Source organism: Triticum dicoccoides, chromosome 2B (assembly GCF_002162155.2).
Source record: "Triticum dicoccoides isolate Atlit2015 ecotype Zavitan chromosome 2B, WEW_v2.0, whole genome shotgun sequence".
Taxonomy (NCBI): domain Eukaryota; kingdom Viridiplantae; phylum Streptophyta; class Magnoliopsida; order Poales; family Poaceae; genus Triticum; species Triticum dicoccoides.
Window position 1 is genome coordinate 385315374 of NC_041383.1, and position 5692 is coordinate 385321065.

Genomic DNA, 5692 nt, shown 5'->3' on the forward strand with positions numbered 1-5692 from the left:
TGGACATTTTTACACATTAACTGAGTTTTCTATGCATTCATGTGCATAATTCAAATTTGAGCTACATGCACATGCTCTAATGCATATAAATTAGTTGAAAATTCAAATATGTGTCCTTGGTTGCATGCTTAATTAGGTCCCTTGCAAGAAATGAGAATGAATGTCAAACACCCTGCCACCGTCACTCAGTCGCAAACATTGAGATATATACCTGTTTTTTAAATTCTAATAAATCCAAAGCTCGTCTGAAATTCATTAAAATCAGCATGCTGTCATGGAGCGGCATCAACATGACGTGGTAATTTTTTTGTCCCATTTGGGGCAGGTTTGGGAATATGCTTCTCACAAACCAGAGCTTCTCACAACAAGACCGATGGTTTCGGTAGGGAACATTTCACCTTTCTGGACAAAACGAGATGCATTGCCTCTTCTCGATTTCAATTTTTTCCTAGTGTCAGCATAGAACAACAGGGGTGTTGTGTCAATTTTTGGGATTTTTTGGGGGTTCGCTTGTACTTTTTTATAAATTAACTGAGTTTTATATGCATTCATGTGCATATTTCAAATTTGAACTACATGCACACATATGCTCTAATGCGTATAAATTGGTGAAAATTCAAATCTATGTCCTTGGTTGCATGCTTAATTAGGTCTCATGCAAGAAATGAGAATGAATGTCAAACACCCTGCCACCGTCACTCGGCCGCAAACATTGAGATATATATATATACACCTGGTTTTTTAATTCTAGTAAATCCAAAGCTCGTCTGAAATTCATGAAACTTGGCATGCATGCTATCATGGAGCGACATCAACATGCCGTGGTAAATTTTTGTCCCATTTGGGGCAGGTCTGGGGATATGCTTCTCACAAACCAGAGCTTCTCAGAACAAGCCTAATGGTTTTGGTAGGGAACGTCCCACCTTTGGGGACAAAACGATATCCATTGCCTCTTATTGCTTTGAAATTTTTTTCTCGTGTCAACATTGAACAACAGGAGTGTTATGTCAATTTTTGGGATTTTTCGGGGTTTGCTTGGACATTTCTATGCATTAGTTGAGTTTTTCAATGCATTTATGTGTATAATTCAAATTTTAACCATTCACATGATGCCACGTGTGTTGGTTTTAATGGCTATAGGTTTTAATGGCTATTGATCACAAACATTTTAGAAAGAACACCCGTATGCAAAGTGTTGTGCATCTCTTCAACGTAAACGATTGTTTTGGATGACCCGTGTGCAACCACTTTCCAAACAATTTGGTAAGATTTGCATTTGTCATATTGGGTATGTTGCCATTTGTCAAACTAGAAAGATTGTCATTTGTTGATCTAGTAACATTGCCATTTGTCAACCTTGTAACACCGCGATTTGTTAAAATATGAAGCTAAAAATCACTAGCAGTATCTAATTTTTGCAACTAAAATTCAGTAATTAAGCATAGATGGAGGAGGGGATGCATGTTTAGCCGGGCATGCAGCGGGCGGCGCAGTTCCCGATACGACTTTAATGTAGACGAGGGAGAGATTAGCGGTTCCTGAAATGTTGAACGGCCAATGATGCATCCTCCTTCAATTAGCATCATGAATGCATGAGGGAAGTAATGGGAGGAGGACCGGGAAAAGAAGCAGCACGATATAAAGGCGCCCCTCCATTCCAATGCATCCACCACATCGTACATACCTAAGCATTTGCCTAAGCACCTACACTAAGCGCAAAAATGCTCACTCCAGACCCATGGCGGCGATGCGCGCGAGCGGTTAGCGGCTGTGCCAGACGGTCCACGGCGTCGGCCTGCGGCATGGCACCCAGGATCGTATCCAAATGGTGTTGGCGATCGGCTGGTGGATGGCCGCCGTCGACGCCAGCTACGACTCTCTGTTGGACCAGATGATCGTTGCCACCACCAACAAGTTCGTCGTCGTCAACAAGCTCGTGGATGACATCGCCGTACTCCTCCATCCCGCGCGCCCGGGCTCCTCATTACCTGCTACCCTAATCCTCCTCCATGGTCGGAACCTCTTTCAAGCATTGGTGGCCCTGCAACTGCCCGCCGATGCCACGAAGAATGTCCACCTGGAGGTCGCGCTCGCCGCGAGGCGTCTCGCCCTACAAGAATTCATCGACCTACACATCCACGTGTACGAGCAAATTGTGTACATAGGTATGTACAAGGCTAGTGAGGACACTACGACGTTGGCCTTCTTCAACCGGCTGGAAGCCTTGGATGCCTTTGCTAAGAAGCACCTTGACCTCGCCACAAAAGCCGCCGGTCGGTGGCCCGGCGCACTAAGTTGAGGAGGAGGAGGTCATACGTTGATGGATGCATCTTTCTTCTTGCCTCCTTAATTCTTATTGTGCTATTGCATTCTCGTTTCAGTCAATACAGACATGTGTGATCCCTTTGCTTAATTATATGCATCACTATAACTAGTAGTCCATCCTGTCAATTTATAACTTGTGCTGCCAGTGTTTTGGGCCGGCGCATGACACAACAAGCACACTCACGATGATACATACAGAGAGGACATCCAGCGGTTCCAATGGAGATTTGTCAAAATATGCAGCTAAAAATCACTAGCACTATCTAATTTTTGCAACTAAAATTCAGTAATTAAGCATATATTTCATTCATAGATTAAGCAGTCGTGCTTAATCTATACAAACAGTTCAACCGTTAGGCGCCGCAGCGCGCTGTGCTTGCCGTTAGGCGCCGCGACACGCTCTGCTCGCATCCGTCGGCACGCTCGGGTTGTGGACAACTTTTCCTTGCGTGTTCAACTGCTATATGCATATATATGGTTGCTCGCCGTTGAGGCGACCGCGGAGTGCTCTGCTCGCGTCCCTTCGCACGCGCTCTGCCAGTGGTTGGGACTGCGCATGATCACATTGGGGGCCCCATATGCATGCGGTTGCGCCACGCGCGTTGCCACACGATGCATTTACGTGCGGCACGATGGAGTTACACGCTGCGAATTAGAACTGCCATCAGGACGTGTCGTCCGGCCTCCCCTTTAATTCTCGTGGCCATTATAGCCTTAGTCTCTTCAACCTTTCGATCGCGCCCCACAACACAACAAGCACACCCACAACAACACATAGAGATGGGATGTCTAGCGGCGCTCCAATGGAGTTCCGCGAGCATAAAGTGGAGACCCACGTGAGGGAGATGGATCTCTCAGTGGTGTACACCATCGACCCGACTGTGGTGGACGACTATATAAACATTGTTGAGTAGTTGCTTGCTGGAGACAAGTACAAGGTGGTCGACATCGACCTCCAGTACACCGACGGTAGTCCCGGCATAGATCAAAAGGTTGCCGTCGCCCAGTTGTGCGTGCGCCATCATGTCCTCATCTACCACTACTGCATGGCTAGAGAGCCTTGCGACTGTTTCAACAGGTTTGTCAACAGCACCGACTACAAGTTCGCCAGGGTGGAAACCATCGACGATGTAAAAGCGTTCAGTGTTACGGGCTTGTCCTGCGAGTACCTTGTCAAAATCCATGACCACTACAGGGTCTGGGGCAGCATGAAGAAGGACTCCCTGGTCGAACTCGCCTCGGCCATCATCGACCCCTAGTACGAAAAGATGAAGCAGGATGCCCAGAGAACAAGTGTCGTATCCTGGCACAGGGCCTGGGTGCGGCGACTGGATGTAACATCCCTATTTTCAATTTGGATGTTTATAAATAGATCATTCATATGCATCCATGATTTATGCATTTTTGCCCCATTTGTATTATTTGATTTTTGATCAAAGAAACTTTGATCAACTCAAGGACAAAAAGAGAGAGTTGGAAGTTTCCCTAAAATAAATTTTGAAATTTCGAAGTTGGGAATTTGGATCACATTTGGTTTCATCAAAAATTCATTTCCATTATATCAAAAATAAAATAAAGAGAGAAGATAAAATGACTTCTTCAAAATCAGAAGGAAAAATGTTTATTTTTGAAAACTTGCATTTTAGGCCGGATAAATGTTCACAAGGTCATATATAAGACCATATATCTATGTGATTTATTTCTGGGATTTTTAGGAGTTATTTTATTATATTTTGTAGCCCTAAAGTTCTTCTATAAAAAATCATTTAAAAAAGCATGGGCAGCCAAGGCCCAAGGGAGGCCCAACAGCCTTCTTTACGACAGGGTCGTCTTCAACCTCCAGTATGTACGCACGCAAGGAAGGCAGCATCCCACCCTAGCGCCCCACCCCTCCCCTTCATCTCCCTCGCCCTGAAACTCCTCTGAACGGAACCCCCTAGCCTCCCTCTACCCTTCCCCTTCACTAGTGCGCCTTAATTCCCCCTCTAATGGCCATTAGAAGCCCAAGTAACAGCCACCATTAAACACCACAATCTTCTCGGATTCTAACTTCCCCAAGCCCTATACAAAGAACCCTGGGAGCACCTCTCACCACTCGTCCGAAGCCCTCTCCCTCTGGAGCTTTTCCCCCTCCCTAACCTTGCCAATTGCTCATCGGAGTTCGTGAATTCCGGCGACCTCTCACCGCATGTACAGGAAGCAATCTACAACCACAACTTGTTCAAGTGGTTCACCTCATCGTCCTCTACACCGTCCCGCACCCATCCTTCACACATCGGAGCCACCTTCTTCCTTGTCGCCGACGACAAGTCTGGTAAGCACCCAGCCAGCCAATCAGAGAGCGCCACTTGGCATCTGGCTAGATTTCTTTTCTCCTTTTCCAGTATTTTTCCAATCTCAGATTCTATATCAATTCTTGTTTCTAGTATATCTTTTAATCTATTGATCCGATTTAGTTGATTATTTTTCCTACTAGTTCATAAAAATATCCTCTATCCAGGGAACCAAACGAAAATATTCTTGAAAGTTTTAAAATTTAAATTCAAACAGATCTGAATTCAAACTTCCTTAAGCCATATCTCGAGTTTCGTAACTATGTTTTGAGTGATTCTTTTTGCAAATCAAAGCTTGTGGAATGTACTTTCTGTTAAAACCAAAACCATTTATTTTTGTTGTAGTAAAATTTTTGTTCTTTACAGAAACTTTATTTGGATGTTTTGGAGTTTTTCGAAGTCTTTCATTCATTTTCTTTTTGGATCTTTGCTTGTATGCTTATGTATGTTATTGCTTGCTTACGCTAGATCATCCGGAGTGCGAAGCTTGCTACTACGAATCTTTACAGTTCAACGAACGACAGCAAGGCAAGTTCACACTTTGATCATAATTTTTCAATACCCAGTTTTTACTATGCATTAGTTTCACCCTCAAAGATTGCATGAGTAGGATTGGGAACATGTGGTTATGCTTTGTGTGGTAGGAACCTATGACCTTTGATCACCCCGGGAATATTCATTAGATCATATCTTTCTTAGCCATGCTCGTAGACGGGGATTGGTATGTGTGATCCATGCAAGTTGTGAGAGTTAATAATTTTGGGATAACCTAAGGTGGCAATTTTAATACACATCTGGTTGGATTTTTGGGGCACCTGGAGTAACCAGTGCTTGCCCAAGGGGAATCTCGGAGTACCCGTGTGATTACCCTAGGTCCGCCACCCAGGCTCAAAGGGATCATAAGATATTTCATGCCTAGAAACTTCCGTGTGCAGCCACAAGCCATTATGGGCTCTGGCATAGTTGAGTAAGGTTTGTTACCTCTTTCCGTGGTAGACTAGCTGATGTAGGGGAAAGTAGGTGTACCGGTCTAC